We start from the raw sequence: 20086 nt of genomic DNA, 5'->3' as shown, positions 1-20086 counted from the left end.
GGGAGGGGAGCCGGCTTCCCACGGCCGGGAACCCGAGCGCGGCCGGCCTGGCAGGGGTCAGCCTTCCCCGCTTCCTTTGTCCGCCACTTCCCAAACTTTCCTCTCCTGGCTCCTGGGCCGCGCAGGAGGAGGTGAGAGGTGGGGGCGGGGGTAGGGTTGGCCGGGCAGAGGTAAGAAACAAGAAAAACCGAACAAACAAACAAAAATAGTCGAATGCCAGAGACTTTCACGTTTTATCACAGCTCTTTCTTGAATCCTATTTCTTAAATTGCCAGCGCGGTGTAGCCCCGTTTCGGACACTCTCTGCAGCCGGTCACAGCCCCAAAGAGAAGCGGTGGCGCCCGCCATATAGAAGGAGAGATCCACCGTCCGTGCCAGGTAGAGTTTTACTTTGTACAGTCGTACCCGCAGCTGCCGAGGTCGGAGCTCCGCGCCTCTCCGCGCTGCTGCGCGCTGGCGGCCCTGGCCGGCGCCAGGGCCCGCGGCCCCGGGCAGGGCAGGGGGCGATGGGCAGCAGAGCCAGGCAGCCCCTGCGGCAGCCCCTGCTCCCCCACTGAGGCCCCAGCGGTTAATTGATGCTGCTAACGCGGCTGCGGTTTCCTTTAGGAAACGCGCGAGAGGGCGTTCATAATAATAATAGTAATAATAATAACAATAATAACAATAAAAGGTACGAAGTTTGGGATTTGGAGCACTGTGACTGCAAACTGATCGTGTCTTCTGCTAATGGCATGTGGTACGTGGAAAGGAAAGCATGTGATGTTTGGCTTAGGCAAGGCACAAAGTGGGTACTCCGGCACGGGGCAAGCGTTGCTGAGTTTTTCTCTCCAGTGTTTCTTGTCAGCCACTGGATTTTGCTTTAGGTCGGGGAGGAAGAAGGCTGGGTAAAATGCACACACACACACACACACGCAAAATTACCTGGCTACTTGTGGCTTTTATTTGGTATTACTACTTCCTAGGCTCAGTTCTGGCCTCCATCCTTGAAGCCTGGTGTCCGGATGAAAACTAACGTTGCCAGACTAGGATATGTGGAGATTTGCTTACTGCCTGGTTTAGTAGTTTAGCTCTCTTTGTCTCTTTTACTTCTGCACCGTCGCGGTACTTGGTCAGGACAACAATTTTTGCAGATTTTCAACCTTTTCTGTCTTTTACGTTAATGCAACGAGTAAAATATTCTTTTTCAGAGCTGTGAGCGTTTGCAACGCGTCTGGGGATTATTCACGTGGTAACGAGCCCACATCCCCACTCCCGCTCGCCTCGCTGGGAAAAAAGAACCAGGAATAAAAGCCCAATCGATATCACGATTCCATTTTTAAAAGCGAATCTTAGCCAATTAACAGCAATAAAACCTGGCCCCTTTTTGAAGTGCTAACTAAAATATTCGAGGGGGGTATTTGGAAATGTTGGTCCTTTTACAATTCACATAGAGAAGGCGAGCTAATACCACTAAACAAAAGGCACTAAGCCACATATTCAGGCTTAGTGAATTCAGCAACTTTTTATATGGGCAATTTGTTTAAGCTTAGATTTCGAAGTACGATTTGGAATATATATGGTTGAAACCTGATATGCCTTGGACAGATTCCTTCCATCCATCCATCCATCCATCCATCCATGCATCCATCCATCCATCCATCCATCCATCCATCCATCCATTTATCCGTTTAGGGGGGATAACCCAAAGTATTTTACATGTACAGCTGAAGGGTTTTATTTTTAAAGTGTTGCTTGGAGGAACGCTATTGTCCACTGCTCATTTTAAATTCAGCATATTCAATAACGCCCTTTACACCTAAACCATTATCCTGGGCTTTTGTTTATGGCAGCTGGAATGTGTAGCAGAGCTCGTGGGTATGTTTTTATTTTGGTTATTGAAGACGTTCGGGGCTCTCCGTGGTTTCCCTCTCGTGAATTGTTGTGTACATTACAGCCAGGGTGATGCTCGGCCCAAGAGCGCCAGTGTAATGTTTCCCTAACCTTCTACAGAATCGAAGTGAACCCAAGGATAAGATTATAGTTTCCCTCGTGATTTTTTTTACGGCTTTTTAAGTACTGGGGTGTTAAAATATTTTGCGGAACTGGAGAGGTAGATTAGCAGGGTTTCTTGCCAAAGCTGGGAAGCTGGTATTACAGACTGTCCCAGGGGGAAATCGCTCACATTAACCACTAAATGAATATTTGACAAGGGCTCATTCGGGGGTATTATTACTACAAACGGGTCCCTACTGGACTTTCCAAGGGTCAAAGAGCAATGGTTCAATTAATTATTTAGACTGTTAGTAGATTTGGTTGTAATAGCTGTACTTATTTCTGCAACCGACAGCTTCTTGCGGTGGGGGACCTGGGGAGAGGCTCTGTCTCGCAGCCCCGGCTCCAGCCCGCGGGCGGGCGAGCGAGCGAGCGACTGCCGCTTGCCGACAGACATTTCTTGGCCGAAACCACATTTTGATTCCTTGAGATGCCCACTGGTGCCGGGTGGGACATCAGGGGTGACGGTGATCCCCATAGCAGCGCGTTTTCTCTCAATATTAGTTCCTCTTCGTCCCCAATGAGCAGCAGAGCTGGATATCTGCCTCCGAATAGGAGGTAGATAGCCCAGCAATTTAAGTAGTATATAATGTAGGTCCCACTGAAAGAAAGGGGCCCATTACTGATAGGTGTGATTAGATACACTTCAGTCATTTAAATCCTGATTTAACTCAAATACTAAAATGTAAAACCTGCTTCGGTGCTTGTGAGATTTCCGAGGATATATGCAAAATGCTGACATTCTGACGGCAGAAGAGCTTCGTCTTCGCGTTTTTAACGCCAGTCAGCCTCGCCTGACACTGTCGTTTCAACATTTTTCGTGGTGAGGGGGGAGAGAGAAGGGTGGATTATTTTGTTTAATTTCTACAACAAACATGCCCGTAGTAGATACCAAAAAAAAAAAAAAAAAAAAAAAAGGCAACCCCCCCCCCCCAAAATAACGTTGGGAGTGTGCGATTAGGTGACAATAATATATGTTGAATGAATAAGAGATAAGCTGCAAGGGGGGAGAGGGAAGCAGTAATTACAAACCCAATTCATTCAGCTTTTCAGGACTTTTGTTGTGGGAGCTCCATTGACGGGCTTCGAGCTGCCAGTTTTCTCACATTAAAAAGAACTGATCAGCGCCTCAGGGGGACAAGCAACACCGCTTAACTGCATAGTGATGGGGTCCTCATTTAGAGCCATTACAACAAGAAAATTAAACAGAGCCTTTGTGTGCACCAGGTTTACTTTTCAATTGCTGACAGTTTATAGCTAACTGCTCAGAGATTGAAGTTTGATTGCGGTTTGATCGCCTGCTAGTTAGCACCGCCGCTATTTTAGTTTTGGTAATTAAAACCAGTTTTTCTGACGATGGCACGGGGAATTGCGAGAGTTTGGTACTATTTTGCTTTTGAGGAATCAATTCACTTGGCGAGGACGTACAGCGCTACAGTGAGTGTGGGGGCTGGTTCACTTGCGAACTGGAAAGAAAAGGAGCCCAGGGGTGGAAATTCCCGGAGCTGCGCGTTTGGCTGTGCCAGAGCGGGAGGGCGAGCTCCGTCCTCCGGGCCGGCCCGCGCCGGGGCCCGGCCAGCCCTGCCTGGGGACCGCGACCGCTCCGCGGACCGCGACCGCGGAGCCACTGCGCCGGCAGGTGCGGGCGGGCGGAGCGGGGAGGAGGGAACAAGGCGAAACCCCGAACCCCGCCGGATGGTTTTGGAGCTTTGCTTTGGAGTTGGCCGAGGGTTTGCTGTGCCTGAGCAGTGTGTGAGTGTGTGTGTGTGAGTGTGACTGTGCGTGACTGTGTCTGCGCGTGTTTGTATCCGTGTGCGCCTGTGCGTACAGGGGGAGGGGGCGCGCCGAAACAAGCTGCAATTTTCCATTATAATTTAGCAGTGTTGGAGGAGAGCACAGACGGCCCTTCCCGTGAAGTGTGGTGGGGGCTCGGGCCCGGCTGTTCTGCAGGAGACGCCTGGGCTGCTGCAGCCCCGTCGGCAGGAGCGGGGGAAGCCCGTGGGCGAGGGGTCCTCTCTGCGGGCGCCCGCGGGGAACGGATCGGGGCCGGGCCGGAGAAGTTTCTGCAGGAGTTTGGCCCATCCGCTGGCGCATCTTGCTGCCTCGTAGGACCTCTGCCATGTGGGCGAGAGCTTGTACAGCGTGGCTTTATGTAGTTTTTTTTTTTTATATTTATTTATTCCTTTTTAATTTAATTCTTTTAGGGTCTCTCTATGTTTTGTTTGTGCTTTGCGCCCGTTCCTACCCCTCCCCCCCCACTCCCTGATAAAAGCGCCTCTCCCTCCCTCCTTCCCTCCAAATGTGTTTCAGACTCAAGTCACCGAGCGGTTATTCCAAGGCAGTTGACTTCATCAGAGGAGCGAGGTGGCCCGCGGATCGGGAGGGTCCCCGAGGGGCACCCTACGGGGCGGGAGACTGTCAGACCGCTTACGCGGGGCCCGGCGGAGCTCGATGGGCCCAAAGCGGCGATGCCGCCGGTTCCTACAAGCTCTGGGGGCAGTGGGACGCCGGGGGAGAGCTGTCAGCCCCGGGGCACGGAGCTGGGCTGCGTCCTGTCGTCTCCCCAGAGCGTGTCCCTCTGTCCGGAGCGCAGCGGCGGGGACAGCGCTGCTCCGGCCCCGGCCGGGACGTGTCCCCGCTCCCGGACAGGCGGCCGCTGTCCCGGGGGAACGAGAGGGGAGGCCCGGCCTCCCGCGGGCTCCCCCGCCCCGGGTCCTCTGTGACCCCATCATCTCCGCAGCAGTTAGGCCTGATGACGTAATGTGGGCGCTTTTTTTTTTTTTTTTTTTTCCCCCCAGAAAATCGTGATTAACGGCAGGGTTTGGGGGTGGGGAGGGGTAGAGCGGGGAATCCCACCCGGTGCTGGAAAGATAGGGGCCTCTGCAGAGGTTTTCCCGCGGGAATGCTCCGCAGGGGTGTCTTGGCACACCGGCTCACACTCACGCACACTCACAACTCACACGCATTCCGGGCTGAGGGCTTGATCCTGCAAACCCGCCTCCCATCCTGCGGGAAGCTCCCAGCGCTGGGGCGGCCGGTCCAAGCGAGCCGAGCTTACTCGGGCGAGTAGGGACGCCCGCGGCTGGAGCCGGCTTAATTAGAACCAAGTCCCGCAGCGCTCTGCAGGGCGGCCGGGCCGGGCTCCGGGAGCGGGGCTGGGGCTCATCCCCACGCTGCCCCCGGCTGCCGGGCTCCGGTGCCACGGGAGAAGCTCTCCAACGTGTCCTTCTGGCATCGCTGGGAATGATGGTTCCTTTAAGCTCTTACAAATTGCAGAAGTTGAGGAAGACAGAGAAATAATTAATGTATTAAAACAAGCAGCGAATTCCTCAGGAGGCATCTTATCAACTCCAGCCACACTGGCTTCATCCCTCCTCGTATGCTAATACCCCTTGACGTCATCGGCGCCAGATTGAATGTGAATCAGTTATGAAATTATTAGTTTTAGCTTAAAAAGCAATCTGGCTCTCCCGTGAGTGGGCTTTGCGTTGGCTGCGGGTTCTCGCTCCATGTCCTCCCCATGTTGTGCACACACGGTAGTTGCGACTATCCTGTCGCAATGAATCAATATTTCCAAAGCACACATCCTAACAGGGGGTGATGTAAAGAAACCCATAGATTAATTGAGTCCCGTTTCTGAGTCGGCTGTGTCTTCCTTATCGATACACACTTTACACCCGAAACCAGACAGTCGGATTTCCTCCTACTTTTCAGGTAGGCAAGAGCTCCTTGTGATTTATTTCTGTTAAGATCCCACAGAGGGGGTGTTATTCTTTGCCAGCGTCTGCGAAAAAAATACCCAGGAGTTTGCTTTTGCTTTTGCTCGTGATGGAGGAAAATGGGCCAGAAAGGGGGGAAATACAAAAATTGTTTGTTTGTTTGTTTGTTTCAAATAGAAATATTTTTATTTGGAATTTTGAAAAGGAGAGCATCCCAGTGGTGGAGGGCCAAGGGATCTGAGCGGGGAACAATGGGTATTAACACCGTTTCAGTCGCTGAGGCCACTCTAATTAGATGTCTGGGTCCGGCGAGATCAAATACCTGAATCTAAACCCCTCGGCTCGGTTTCTTTTGCTTGCAAATGCTTCTGAAAAACGGTTCTTGAAGAAACCAAGCTACCCCCAAATTCCCCGAAGTCCCTTTCGAGGAGTTTGGCTGATAACTTTCTCCACGGGTTAGGGGGGCCGGCTCGTCCCCTCCCCGCGGTGGCCGCCGGCCCCACCGCCCCTGCCCCGGCACCCCCTGTAACACCCCCACATCCCCCGCTCCCCCCGCAAGTGCTGGAGGACACTTTGGTCTCTTCGGCCGTTTCTTTCTCCCCGTCTCCCGAGAGCTGCTCTGCTCCCATGAATTATGAACAAACTCTCTCCTGGGGAGCCCCTCCATCCGCCCATCTCCGCTACCGGGGCTGCGGAGCCCTGGCGTGGAACCGCCCCGGCCGTGGCCGGGGAGGTGGCACCGGCCCCAGGTCCCACTTCCAGCAGCCCCCTAAGCAAGGAAAGAAAGAAGAAAAAGGAAAGACGGAAAGACAGAAGGAAATAATGAAAGAAGGGAGGAAGAAAAGAATGAAAGAAGGAAGGAAGGAAAGAAGGAAGGAAAGAAGGAAGGAAAGAAGGAAGGAAAGAAAGAAGGAAAGAAAGAAGGAAAGAAGAAAGAGAGAAAGAGAGAAAGAGAGAAAGAGAGAAAGAAAGAAAGAAAGAAAGAAAGAAAGAAAGAAAGAAAGAAAGAAAGAAAGAAAGAAAGAAAGAAAGAAAGAAAGAAAGAAAGAAAGTTAGTTGTAACCGGCTGAGAAGTGAGTTTTCTGACTAATGAAATCCAAAATGAGCGGCGAATATAAAGTATTGTAAGATTTCTTCCCTGCCCCCCAGGCACTGATTGGCAATACTTTTTTTTTTTTGTGCGTTGGTTTGAAAAGCAGGAAGAAATGTAATGAATTGAGTGCTGTCAGAGATGTCTTCTCTGTTGATGTGGTGAATGGCAGTAGCTCCCTGATCCAGTGCAGGTGCAGCAGAGCTGGGGAATAAAAGAGGGGGGCTCTCTGTTCAGTGGAAAAAGCACATTCCCTACAATAGACCACACACTGCCAGCCAGCACGGCATCAGCTCACACTCTCAGACTTTTTTCGCCTCTTTCCACAGTCCTGAGCTCACAAAATGGCTATACATTAGCACTAGTTAGGGTTTGCTTTTAATGAACAGTTGTGACTCCTTTTGACCAACATTTAAATCTGCTGTGCTCTCTCTGAAGACAGGTCTGTTTTGATCACAGGTTTTAAAAAATGGCCCGTTTCCTAACAAGGCAGCTTATTCAGGGCCATCAGTTGCATTTGATAGCAAGAAAAAAAAAAGGCACTCGATTAATAAAACGCGTTTCCCAAGTGCTTCTAACGGGGAAAGTTTCTGCTTTTTTTTTTTTTTTTTTTTTTTTTTTTTTTAAATATGTAATAAAGTGTTGTGGGGAGGAGGAGAGACACTGTTTTTAAATGGATGAGACGGTCTAGTCCTATACACGAACGCATATTAATCCTGTTTAGAGATAACCTGTCTCCTTTTTGGCTTAATGTATTATCCTTATACACGGATAATACACAAAAACTTTGTGCTCTTATTAATTCGGTCCAGGTTGTTTTTTCTTGGCTTTTTTTCCGTAATATTTTTTTCCTTTTTTTTTTAACCCTCTGGACGATCTCCTCAGAGGAAGCTAGGTTACACTTGGTTACACAAGTTTTATTCGAAATTATTTCCAGAGCGAGGGCTCACTCCTCAGCCAAGGGGACTGATTGATTCTGTCCCTCTCCGCCTCGCATTTGATGTGCCTCGTCCTATCGCGGCCAAGCCAATGAGCCGGGATTTTCATGGCATCCCGGAGCAGCCCATGCTGATTCCTCTTGCACCTAACCTGCAAGAAGTAGATTAAGCTCTTTTGGATATACTTGCTGATGCATTGCGCTGAGGAAAATTGCTCGGCGTTTGCTTATAGAAACCCATGCTACTGTGAATGTTCTTTTTTTCCCCTAATCGTGGTAACAAATAGCATCAGCTCCTGGAACAGTTTGGCAAAGCCGTTCTTGCCTGAGTAGTGCTAAACGGGAGAAGCTGACAGCTACCCGGTTATTACCTGAGCTCCGAGTAACCCCCACCCCCAGCCGATAACAAAACGTGTTGGCAATAAATGACATTAGAACCACCAGTCAGGTGCCGGTGGGTGCTTGGAGCACGTTTCCAGGGGGCAGATCTTGTCATCCCGCGTACAAAAGAATGGACCTTGTCCACACAGCAGAGGAGATCGATACTCCTATCTCATATCATAGATCAGATCAGATCATATCGATGCTCCTGTATGAAAAATAAGTCTCGTTTACACTTTGTTCGGGACATTTCAAACGCGCCGGAGCATCATCACCTGACGGCGCCTTATTTACTGCCAACAAGTTGTAGCTCCCCCAGCTCCAACCTTGGCCCCGTGGCAGCTTAATAACAAACGCAGGAGAGTTTTGCGGGGGTGCCGGTCCCTGCCGGGGCCGGGGGCGCGGGGTGCCCGGCCCCGCCCGGGGAAGGGGCTGCGCCCCGCCTCTGGTCCCCGCGCCACCGGACAGCCTTTGTGTCCTCCTGCTGCACACACCCATAATTAATCCTCCTTCTTACCGCTTACATCCCGGACCCAAGGGGCAACTCAAACCTATTTAGATCGCCTTGGTTGGTTGCACAAATTTAAGTGGCAAATGAGTTATAAACCTAATAACTGCTTTAATAAAAATAATTACTTGATTATGTCAGAGGAAATTTGCTGGAGTGCAGGGATGCGGCTGGGTTTGCGTTTTGGTGGGGGTGAGGCTCGTCTTTGGATGGAACTCAAACGCCTTTAGAAAACGTTACTCTGAAAAAATAAAATACCAAACTCAAAACAAAATGAAAAACAAACAATAAGCACCGCAAAATCAAAATCTTAAAAGACTTTACACTAAAAAAAATGGTTCTGGTTCTCGGAGAAACGGGGAACGTTTCCCGCGATGTTTGAAAGAAGAACTAATTTGTACACAGAAAAATCAATATGAGATTTGGGTGGCTTTGAAATAATTGAAAACAGTCAACACAGAGGACCATTAATCACAAACGCTAGGACCTCTTTCACTTTTTTCCCGTTAAGGGTGAAGTTTCTGCGCCTCTTTCAAGTGTATTTACGCTTCTGGTTTTACAAGAAAAAGTGAGGATGCAACAAGACCAGTCGCGTTGTCCTCTCTATACTTTTAACGCTAGCATATTGTTTGATTACTAATTCGAGTTAATATGATCTTTATGGCAACATAACAGTGGATAATTGGCCCTTTTTCTGAACAACAATGTAAATCACAATCGCTTTATTATTTAATAACGTCAAACGCTTCGTTGGATTGGCCCCGACAGAGAAGACCTTTTCTTTCTAGGCAGTGTTGTTGAGAAAGAACAATGCAGATCTAATTGTGGAGATTTCAGAAGTTGGCTCCTGTAAATGAACAGCTTAGATATGGAAGTTCCAGCAGATGTCTGCACTTTTCCCTGTGACAAACCTTGTAACCCCCCTTCCTCCCCCTCTGCCCTGTCCTCCCCCCTTCCCGACTTATTGAAGATTTTTTGTTCTCACATCCTAGCAACAACCTAAATCTTCCAGTCGCGAATACACCCCTTTCCTCTCGTTGCTATCCAGCCCTCAGATGGCCGCCTTAAGCGTACACACCAAATTAGCGCTTGGCCCAAGGCGCGCTCGCCCCTCGCTCGCCCCGGGCCCCCCCATCAGCTGCGGGCTGGGGGCTGTCGGGCCGGCGGGGGCAGCCGCGGGGCTTGGGGCTCCCGGCGCTGCGCTTCGCCGCCTTCTCGCCAGCCCCGTAAACGTGCCGGGGGTTTGTTTCGCAACAGTTTGGAGGCGAAGTTGCGCTCGCCGCTATGTAGCAGGAGACGTGTCAGGGCCTGCCAGCCCCGGGGGGGTGCGGAACGAACTCCCCGACGGCGCCCCGCGATGTGACACCCTCTGCCCTGGGGTGCTCCTGCCTCGGCCCCATTTGTCCGGCCCCAATGACCCAAACCCTGTAGCTCCCCCCTGACAGCAGCAGTGAGCCTTTCCCGGGGGGCACGGCTGCGGAGACAGGGCTCCAAGGCAGAAGTTGAGCGACTTCTTGTGGGGAGGGCGCACCCAGCGCGCATCCGCTCTCCCGACCGGGTCCCGCAGCTGCGCGCTGCCCCGCGGAGCGCCCCGCGCTTTGGGCGCTGCGCGGGTTTTTCCCTTGCGCTGGAGGCGCCCTGCCTGGGATGGGCCGGTCGGGGCGGCGGGTCCTGCTCCCCTCCTCACCGCCGCCCCTCCGAGGACAATTCCGCGGAGAGGAGTTGATGCGGAAAACTTTTGCGGTGGGCGCTGGCAGCGCTGCTGGGCCCCCGCCCCGTCCCAGCTCCCCCCGGCCCTAACAATGCGCGCTTTGCTGCGCAAGAAAGCTCCGTCATCGGCGTGGGGGGAGCAAGAGGACGCGACCGGGCGATGGGTACCAGCCCTCCGCACAGCCCATCGCTTGTCAAGAGATGAGGCAGGTACACCGAATTCGGGATATTGTCCCTTACTTTAATGAGGGGTTCTTATTTATTTGATTTTGACAAACCAACTAAATCCCCTTGTGCCGCCAGCGTCGCAAAGCCCCTTTCTGGCCCCTCCCGGGATGCTCCCCCAGCTGCCCGGGGCAGGAGCCACCGCGTCACAGCGGTGCGGGTCCCCGGCGCTGCTTCGGGGGTGCCAGGGGCCCCGGCACCCCGCCCGCTCAGCCGGGCCCTCGGCGGGGCACAGACACCGGGGGCAGCGCAGCCTCACACCTGCGACGGGTGGGGTTTTTGTTCGTTTGCAAGAACCCACTCGAGGGAAGTACTGAAAACACACACCTGATCACTAAAATTACCCGAAAAAGAAATCCAAGTTGAGTGACTCGCCATGCCTGCAGCCGTGGGAAGCAGTTGATGAATCCGTGTTGACCTTTGAGCTTTTTCTCCTCGAGTGGGTAGAAAAATCTTGATTTCCCTCCGCCCCCCCGCCCCCCCATCCCTCCCCCCCAGCTTTCCCGGCTTGTTTGTTTGTTTTACGACTTTACTTTTCCTCGCTGACATCACCTGACGGGGGGAGCACCGAGCCCACTGGATGCTGCCCGTGGGAGTGCGGGAGCAGAGGGGGCGCAGGGGGGAGCGGGGGTCGCCAGGGCTCTCCCGACCGGCAGCCGCGGCCTCGCGGCGTGCCAAGGGTTAACCGTGCCCGCTCCGGGGCTCTGCGCGGGCGGGGATGAAACTGCGCGGCTTCCCCCAAATGCCTTCAACAGGAGAGCGAGTCCCGCAGCCCCGGGACCCAGCGGGCCGGGCCGGGCCGGGCCGGGGGCGGCCCGGGCGGCCGCCACTCCCCCGCAATGAGCTCATTTCCATGTCTGCGCCTCCCGCAACCGTGAGAAAATCCGCCGGGACATCCCGCGTGCCGATGCTGCCTGGGCTGCCCCGGTCGCCCTGGTGACAGAGCCTGGGGGAAACTACATAAATAAAATAAACCAAAACTTTTTCCCGGAGCTGGCACATCGCAGGGAGAGGGGGATAACCTCGCGCCCACGCGTGTCGTTCGTGGGGCCGGGCCGCCTGAACCCCCGCCTGGAGCCGCGCTCGGGGTGGGGGCAGGGAGGGGTGGTGCAAAAGTGCCCGGGGACAGTTCGGGAGGGGGAAGGGAGCGCTGAACAGCCCCACACTTATCAATAACAAGATGTATAAATATCAAAGTGAAGGAGCCCGAGTAAGTCTTTCTAGAAGCGCGGAGGAAGCTTAAGCAGCTTTCTTTAATGGTGATTTGTAGCTCTGTAAGGGGCACGGATAGCAAATACCCTGCAGGTGCATGTTGTAACACTGCCATCCGGACTTTAATGTAGATTACTCTCCAACTCGTTTGATCGGTCCTTTGAAACCCTTTACAATTGCCTGTGACGAACCGCCAGTCTCAGGTTTTTTTTTTCTTTGAATAATGCCTTAAGGGTAAGTCCTCGGGGCTTTTAAAGATCTCCAGCACATTAAAAAAAAAAAAACCAAAAAAACAACAAAACAAAAAAAAAAAAAGTGAGGTTTTTACTTTAGAGCGTGGGTCCATGTCTCTCAACTTGGGGCTGTTAACAAGCATCTTTTAAATCATTAATCACTTAATAACCATCAACTTTGGAAGGGAGATACGGGGATCTTCTAAAGACCTCCAAACATTTCTGTGGCATTTGGGAACATACTGGTTAAAATTTAGGAGGCACAGAGCCCATCCCTCCTGCTGAAGCCCTGGAGCTGGTGGGTCTCCTGTGTTTATGGACTCTCAGCTGGGTAAATCCGTGCTGAAGGCCTTTTCCCCGGCTATCGAGAACCCCCCGGGGTGGGTTTGGAGAGCAAATCCAAGGGTGGTGCAGGGGAGAAGCCGGGCCGGGGAGCTTCTCTGCTCCTCCCCGAACGTCCCGCATCCCGACCCTGCTCTGGGACCCACGCCCCTGCTGTGGTGGTGCCTTCTAGCAAAGAGTGAGAGGTTTTTGAGGGAGTTAAAAAAAAAAAAAAAAGCCTCGAAGACACAATAAATCCCTCAGATGTTTCCACTCTCACAGCAAATAACGTTTAACCTTTAATATTTATTCGTTACTATTAATTCAAAAAAATAATTACTGAACTTTTGGCCCTTCAACTTCCACAAGCGGCGCTTTGTTTCTCTAAAATAAACTTGGGAGAAGCGATCCCTCCGTATCAAACTAGGGGTTTGAATTAAAGGCCTATTTGGGACACTTGAGACTACAAAGGGTTACACATAAATAAATGCCACATTTGCCTATTGCAAAAGTTTTCTCTGTCCTTTCTCAGTCACAACAGGGGAGGAAAAAGCCGTCGTTTATTATCTAGTGCTGGGCAGGAGCAGCCCCTCCAGAATGTGCTCTTAGATTTGGCCGGCAGAAGAGGCACTCTTTTTTTCCCCCCCTCAACAGCAGCTCCTTTTGTTCTCCAGATCTCTTTCCCAATTTCAAGCTTCACTTGCAGATCCTAAGTTTGTTTGTTAATGACGCTATTACCATCTGGCTCGTCCTACTTTCCAAAAGATATAAATCTCCCCAGTTTCATTGCCTACATTATCATCTAAGTGCCACCATAGCTGGAAGAAAAATATGCTTTCAAGGTTGCAAATTCTCTTGCACGGAGCAAGTTCCCGGGGCGCGGGGCTGCCGCCCGCCCCGCCGGGCTGCGGGCAGCTTGGGAGGGATGCGGCCAAATGGATTTCACCTTGCAGCGGTGCTGGGAGAGGGGGAGACGGCACCATTTAAGTTTTCCACCAGAAACTTAAGTGAATTCCCCCCCCCGCCCCCCATCCCTCTTGGCCCCTTTTGTGGCTGTTTAATGCATCTGGCTACTTTGAACCGTTATCTTCCGCGGGGAGAGGAACGCCCGCCCGCCCGGCGGGGCGAGGGCAGGATGGGTCCTGCTCCTGGCAGGCTCCTGTTTGCCCTCACCCAGCGTGAACCCCCGTCTCTCTGACATAAGGACATATTCCATACGTGCGAATAAACCTTTCCCACAGGCGTCGTACAGTAAAGGGAAGAAAAGTTTGGTCTCCTCTTAGTGCAAAGCGGTTGCAGATCTGTGTGCGCTTAAGCATAAAGGGACGGGGGGAGGGCGAGAAGGGATGGGGGAGGGAGTTGGGTCGGTTTGTGTATGGGCTCCACAATGACTCTATTTATTCGCTGCAACCAGCCTGGGCAGATTGAATAGGCGAGAGAGAGACACTCAGCCTTCCCAACGCGTGGGCTTTGTGGGATCCAGTCCCCACTAGCAGATTTCGACTGCTAATTTCCCATTCTCAGGGGTCTCCTGCGAGGAGACACGGCCGTGCCCATCAACTACGGCTCCCCCAAACACTGTCCTTGTTTCTAGTCCTTAACCTCTCCGCATACAAGTTTAACGTCAGGAGAAGTTTAATAATTTATCGGGTTTTGCTGGATCTTCGGCAATGTTATTGCGGACAAAAAAAAAAAAAAAAAAAAAAAAAAAAAAAAGCGCCAAATATTTTATTTGACTATATGTATATGCACACACACACACAGAATATTGTCAAGTGAGGGAAAAGATACTCCTTTAATACGGGAAAGAAACCCAGGGATTTTTTTCCCCGAGTGATCTGATTGTTATAAATAATTACGGATGAAAAGAAAACTCACTTATTATGCACTTCTAATACTGTGATTGCACAAGAGAGAAAGGGGGCCAAACCAGTGATTAATTAATATCGCACTGGCGTAGCTATTTTCTCGCGAAAGGCCTTTCCCCCCTCGCTGCTGCCGAGTTATCATTCCAGCTCGAGTCATGTGTAGCCAGGAAGGGATCTTGTTTATAAATTTATATGACGACCTTTTCTTTGTGTGTGCTCTAAAGTTGATATGGACAAATTGCAGAGGTATACAATTTAAGTAGATGCACTTTTAATCACCGATCATTAAAATGGTTATGTTAAATATACTCAATTACATGCATGACTTCACCCTAACAGTACTTTCTATTCTCCCAGCTGCTCACGTATTCCTTAACTATAGTCAGCAGAAGAAACTCGATTATGCTGAATCCATACATTTCTATGGATTTCATCAGCCTAATTAATGCTTCAGTGTGGTCCATGTGTCTGAATGGTCCCTTTGCTATTACTTGGGTAAGGAGGCAGTGCTGGAATGCAGAGGGTCTTTCTTTCAAAGATACCCATGGGGGTCACTCTAGGACTCTAATGGCAAAGGTAGCAAGTGTTAAATAGCAGAAACATGCAGAGAAAGGGAAGGCAGCGATGTAAAAAGGACATTGATACTGTAGGTATGCCCAACAGGTCAGTGATGATAATTAAAACGCTTAAAGAAGAGAAGGTAAATGGAAAGCTTCCACAATTCGCAGCATGCCTGGTTAAAAGCAAACGAACCAACGCAAAGAAACGCACCTCGCTGATCCTGACGGGGAAAAAAAAAAAAAAGTTGACAGCAGATTTTTAGACTAAATAACTACTAGGGTAGCCTCTTCTGTGAGCACCGCGTTTGAATGCCCCATCCCTTGTCTAATTTTCTCATTGTCGAAATGCAACATGTCAGGGAGAGGATGCCCGGCCGGGCAGAGCGGGCTCTCCCACGCTGCCGGTCCTGGCACCACCGGGGCTTCCTGCAGTCCCCCGTCACTGCAGATGCACGGGGAACTGGGGGAAGTAGTTCTCCCCCTCATCTCCCCAGCTTTCTTCCAAAACGAAGAAGCGATTAAAATGAAGGGGATGTTGCAGCCTTAGAGGAAACAGCCAATGGCTGCTTTTATAACGCATCTTCCCATCTTAACATTTAGCGGGATATAAAAGGCACGCGTCCTGCTATTCCAGCAACATTTTAATCGACGAGAAATACATCTAGATATTTTTTTTTCTGTTTTGTTCCCACCTGTTGTAGTAGAAGACCATCTGATCACACCTTTCTCTGGCTGCTGGGAGACGTGAGAGAAAATCAGAACTCTTTCTTGTCACCCCCTGCACTGCCAAAAAGGTGGTGTTGGAGCCCGCATCTCTTCCCTGTTTCTCCACCAAGCAATCGACAGCTCAATTGTCCTAACTTCGAGTCGGTGCCTCACTTCAGCCTTCATCCTTCAAGTGGAGAGAGAAAGCAGGGAAGATTTCAGATCTATAACCAAATTATAACCTAGGAACTTTATGCTTGTCATGCTAATTTAATGACTTTTATAGTAAGTGTAGACTTTCTGTCTTTTGAAATTAGCTCTTCAAAACGCTTTGTGTAATGACAGGCACTAGACATAAGAGACAAATGCACAAGCAATAGTGGGATAACAATCTGGCAAACACTGCACCATTTAGTATTAAAATGGAGAACAAAGTGCGTTAAATTTCAGCGTAGATGTACATCACTCTCTGATGCTATTGGTGCACACCTGGGCTCCAGAGTGACCCGAGAGGGAGGTGTCCTCCAACAGCCGCCGTGCCTGGCTTCACCTGGAAAATGAGCAAATACCAGATGTGGAGTGCAAAATAGTCCTTCACCTAGTGCCGAGTCCCTTTGCTTTCTGGCGGTGTTCACACGTGCCTGCATGCTGTAAACATCCTGATTTGGACAGGCTGGTTCTGCTGGGCCCGGCCTCCTGCTCGGTTTCCAGCGGGGGGGTGTGGGTGTACGCGCTGCGCTCGAAATGCAGGGCTCTGAACGTACACATCCCCTCCCTCCTTAAGAGCATTTCTGTGCTCCCATGCTACGAGTGGTCCAGAAATCTGTCCAAGAGATGATCTTGATAACAAAGGGAGGAGTAAACCTAAAGCTATAGGTGTACTACAATCTGGGCGACTCACTCATTGCCTATAATTGTAAATAAGGTAAGTTCACACGACGATCGAGTAACGAGGGAACAAGAGCCCCATTTTAATCAGGTGGTTATCTCTCCTTGGTGGAGATCAGAGCTCCATCGCTCCTGGCCTTCTCATTGTGCCCCCCTGCTGGAAATGACAGCTCCTTCAGAAATAACCAACTTGGTCCCTGGATGGGATTTCAGCTCTTTTGCACTACACATGTACCAATTGTCATTTTACAGCTACAGAGAAACCCCTAAATTATATAAGTGTATAAACTCGGCCTCATTAAATCCCTCCTTTTGGATAGCTTCAAGGTTGGAGAGTATATTACTGTAAGCCGGAGAAGACTTAAATTATATCCGAATGGGAATTGAAACGTAGTGGCACTTAGGCACACTTCTTGTCTCAGCTACAGAGGTTTCATTTTCCCCCTTTAGAGTCTTATAATATTACAAATGCAACAGTTTCCTTATGTCAAATCAAACTATCTCAAATCCCGCTTCTTGATTCAGCCTCCGGGGCCCTTTTTGGTGAGGACAAAACCACTAAGATATGATCAAACACCATAGCCTGACCTAAGGGGAATTTATCGTTCATCTGAGACAGATTTCTAATTTGAAACTAAAGCCCTTCCTTTCCAGAAAGCATCTGAATATTCTGTGTGAGTTGTTTTCCTGCACGTGTGTGCGGGTAAATCGGGGTGTGCAGAGAGACAGGAGGCCGAGGGCAGTGGTTACCCCGCGGCTCAGAGCCCACCCTGCCCACGGATTGGTTTTTCCACCCAAGCCGATATAAAAATTGCCATTTCGATGGGAACCCCGTGCCCAAGGGAGATGCCGCTGCCGCCTCCGCTGCCACCCAGGGGCAGGGCAGGGCCGGGCCGGGGGCTCTGCCCGGGGCCCTCCCCGTCCCCCGTCCCCCCGTTGGGCACCCCGAAACGGCTGCGCTGAGCCCCCTTTTAGGCGGCGCTGCCAGCTCCGGGAGAGGGGCACGGCCGCTGCGGGGATCGCCCAGCAGAGCCCCGCGCCAAGTCCCCCAAAGCTGGGTTTGTCGGGAGGGGGTCGCCTTCCCCCCTTCTCCAGCCCTCGCAAGAGGGTCAGTGGTTTAACCAGGCGTCACCAGGACTTCGTTTTATCCCCGGTCCACTGAAGCGTGTGGCTTTTAGTGACTGATGGCCGCTGTGGCTGTACGCGGCACAGTTGCTCTCACGGTGCGTGCTCCAGATGGGCACGTCCCGCAGGCTCGGGGCGGGGGGGCACGGCCGCTTTGGAAAGGCCACCGAGACACTGAGATTTGTTCTGGGTCAACCCTCCCCTAACGCCAAAGTTGGGAAACAACTTTCGCAGCGTGTGTCGGGAAGGGAGGGAGCGGCAGTGGAGCGGCAGCGGGTGCCGCGGTGCGGGGCGCCGGCACTCGGGGCTGCCGAGGCCGGGGGCCACCGTGGCTGGGGGCTGTTCCCCCGCCCGCCCCGGCGCGTCGCCCCCGTCCCTCTTCCTCCCCGAGCCCCGGACGCGCAGACAGCACGTTTCCAAACTTTGAAATGCCAAATCACGTTACTGCTGTGGCAGGAGGCTGCTTTCGTATCTGTGACAGCTGAGTTTTCCCCATCGATTATGTGACACTGCAGTTCATTTACACAGCTCAAAAGCTTAAAGACACTGGAGGAGCCCCCGGTTTAACCCGAAATCCTAACAGAAAGTGAATCAACTTTCTGGCCAGTGTTTAAACTGATAGATCGAAACTTAATTTGGAGAGACAGAAAGGGAGAGAAACGACAGCACGGATTTATCTTGCCCGGCATCCTTCGCTGAAACTTTAGAAACTGCGGCGTGGAAAATCCAGGGCCGAGATGCTAATGAGGAGCAGCGCGTTGGGTGTCCAGGGATGTTATAGATTTCAGAACGCAGATTACAGCGCCTGACTTTTTGTGCGGGTGCGTGAAATAGGTGCGCGGCCCGAGACTGCCCGCGGCTGCCGGGTGGCACCGGGCTCCGGGGCGTCCCTGCCCGCGGGGTCGGGCAGCAGTTCCCGGCTGGGTAGGCCCCTCCCGGGCTGCCCATCCGGAACGCCCCGGGCCGGCCACCGGCAGGCAGGATGACTTGGGGAAGAGGGGGGTGCTGGGACGGTGGCATTTTCCTCTCTCCCATGGGGACGGGATCGTCCCCCTTGTGCTGCCGGGTCCTTCCCTGGGCTTCTTTCAGTGGGGGCTTTCAAGGAGCCAGCCCAGCGCTCGGTCCCTGCCGCTCCCTCCCCCGACCTCGCCGAGGTTTCATTACTTGCTGTTAGTGCCTGGAAACAATAAAGGATGTGGGACTGGGCTTTTATTGATTATTTGTCACCCTGTATTTGTCAGTTTCAATAACTTTTCCTGAAGTTTTACTTACGGGCACTTGAGCTTTCGGATTAGGCCAGCTCTGCGGATTGCAGTGAGGGGTAATTATCCGCTGGCCTGCTTCCCTGCAGCCGGAGAGAAAAGAGCATTAACGTATAGAATGGGCAGGATCCGGCCTGAGCCCCCCCTAAAGCGCTGCCCGGGCGAGAGGCGGGAGCAGCCAGGAGCAGCCGCTGCCCCGCCAGCTGCCCCCGGCCCCCCCGCCGCCCCCAGCCCCGGGGTGCAGCGAGCCCGCGCTCTGCCTCCCGGGGGCCGGAGCCGGGGGGCTCCCCCAGGCCGTGGGAGCCCCCCCTTCCTTGGGTTTGGAGGAGAGAGATCAGCCCTCAAGAGACGGTCCCGCTCTCGGGAGGGGGGACCCACGGCGCTGGGGCCCGAACCGGGGCTCTCGGCTGCGGCCAAATCCCCGGGATTCAATTAAAAAGCTGGCTCGCGCCGCTGGCGGGGAGGCGAAGCCGGGGGATTTGTATTATGAAGATCGACTCTTCAAAACTGCCCGCCTGGCAGCCCGGCCGCGCTCCCGCCGGCCGAGGGGATCCAGTTGCCCCGGGCGGCCCGGCCGGAGCCCCCGGGAGCGGCAGCGGAGCCGCGCCGGGGTCTAAGGGGACCTGTGGAAAGCGGGCGGGGCAGCGGCCCCCGCCTCTCTCGCAGTCTCTTCAGAGAGGGGGGTCAAAACTTCCTCGAGAGAAAAGACCTTATCCCTGGCCATCTTCCTCCTCTGATAAGTTTCCTACGTCTCCCAAGCGCTGGCCGCTGCTCCAGACGTGCTCCAAACATTGTAGGCACGCTAAAGGCGAGCATCATCGTTCCGCGGGCTGGCAGGGTGCCTATCGTGGCAAGTATAGCGTTTGATGTGCTGTATCTCATGCCACTGCAAGCTAAGAGACAAGTGAACACAGAGTACCCAGTTACACGGGATTTAATTACAGTGGAATGCATTCTCCATGCTGATTAGGAGCAAAATCAATCGGAGGCTTATTTGCCACAATGAACCAATAAAAACCCAATTTATTAAAGCAATAATCTCAGCCCCAAATGGTCTAAATATTATTGTTTCAATGGCATTGAGGGAATTCAGAGTGAAAATGTTACACAGAGAACATCAGGGAGTCCTACTCCATGAATTCAGTAAGAGTTTCTAACCCCATTCCAGGAGCTCACTTACTGGCTCAGAGATCTTGGAAGCAGGGGGCCAAGTTCCCCCATTTCAGGTCCAGGTGTCTGGGTTGCTGTAGTACCTACAAGGCAAGACACTCTGTGGTCTGCAGCTGTCTGTGCTGAGGCAAACGTGGTATA

At 52.2% G+C, this 20086-nt stretch overlaps 2 long non-coding RNA genes across 4 annotated transcripts in view; one reads left to right on the top strand and one right to left on the bottom strand.

The window, feature by feature from the left end:
• The first annotated feature begins 250 nt into the window (after positions 1-250).
• LOC116448951 overlaps positions 251-20086 on the top strand; it is a 34460-nt gene continuing 14624 nt past the window's right edge. Inside the window, exon 1 of one of the 2 annotated variants that reach the window (XR_004242170.1) lies at positions 251-378. This is a non-coding gene — a long non-coding RNA (uncharacterized LOC116448951). Of the gene's footprint in view, positions 379-5430; positions 5746-20086 lie in introns of those variants that run through there. The other variant, XR_004242169.1, reaches the window with a different exon arrangement.
• LOC116448953 lies at positions 14139-19160 on the bottom strand. 2 transcript variants are annotated; one of them, XR_004242173.1, is made up of 3 exons: positions 18786-19160; positions 15990-16050; positions 14139-15687 (listed from the first exon to the last, which is right to left on the bottom strand). It is a non-coding gene; the product is annotated as an uncharacterized LOC116448953 (long non-coding RNA). The 2 variants fall into 2 exon arrangements; XR_004242172.1 differs by lacking the exon at positions 18786-19160 and having other exon boundaries at positions 15990-17149.

The sequence above is a fragment of the Corvus moneduloides genome, chromosome 10 (assembly GCF_009650955.1).
Source record: "Corvus moneduloides isolate bCorMon1 chromosome 10, bCorMon1.pri, whole genome shotgun sequence".
Lineage (NCBI taxonomy): Eukaryota > Metazoa > Chordata > Aves > Passeriformes > Corvidae > Corvus > Corvus moneduloides.
This window is presented reverse-complemented; position numbering and strand designations above follow the sequence as displayed.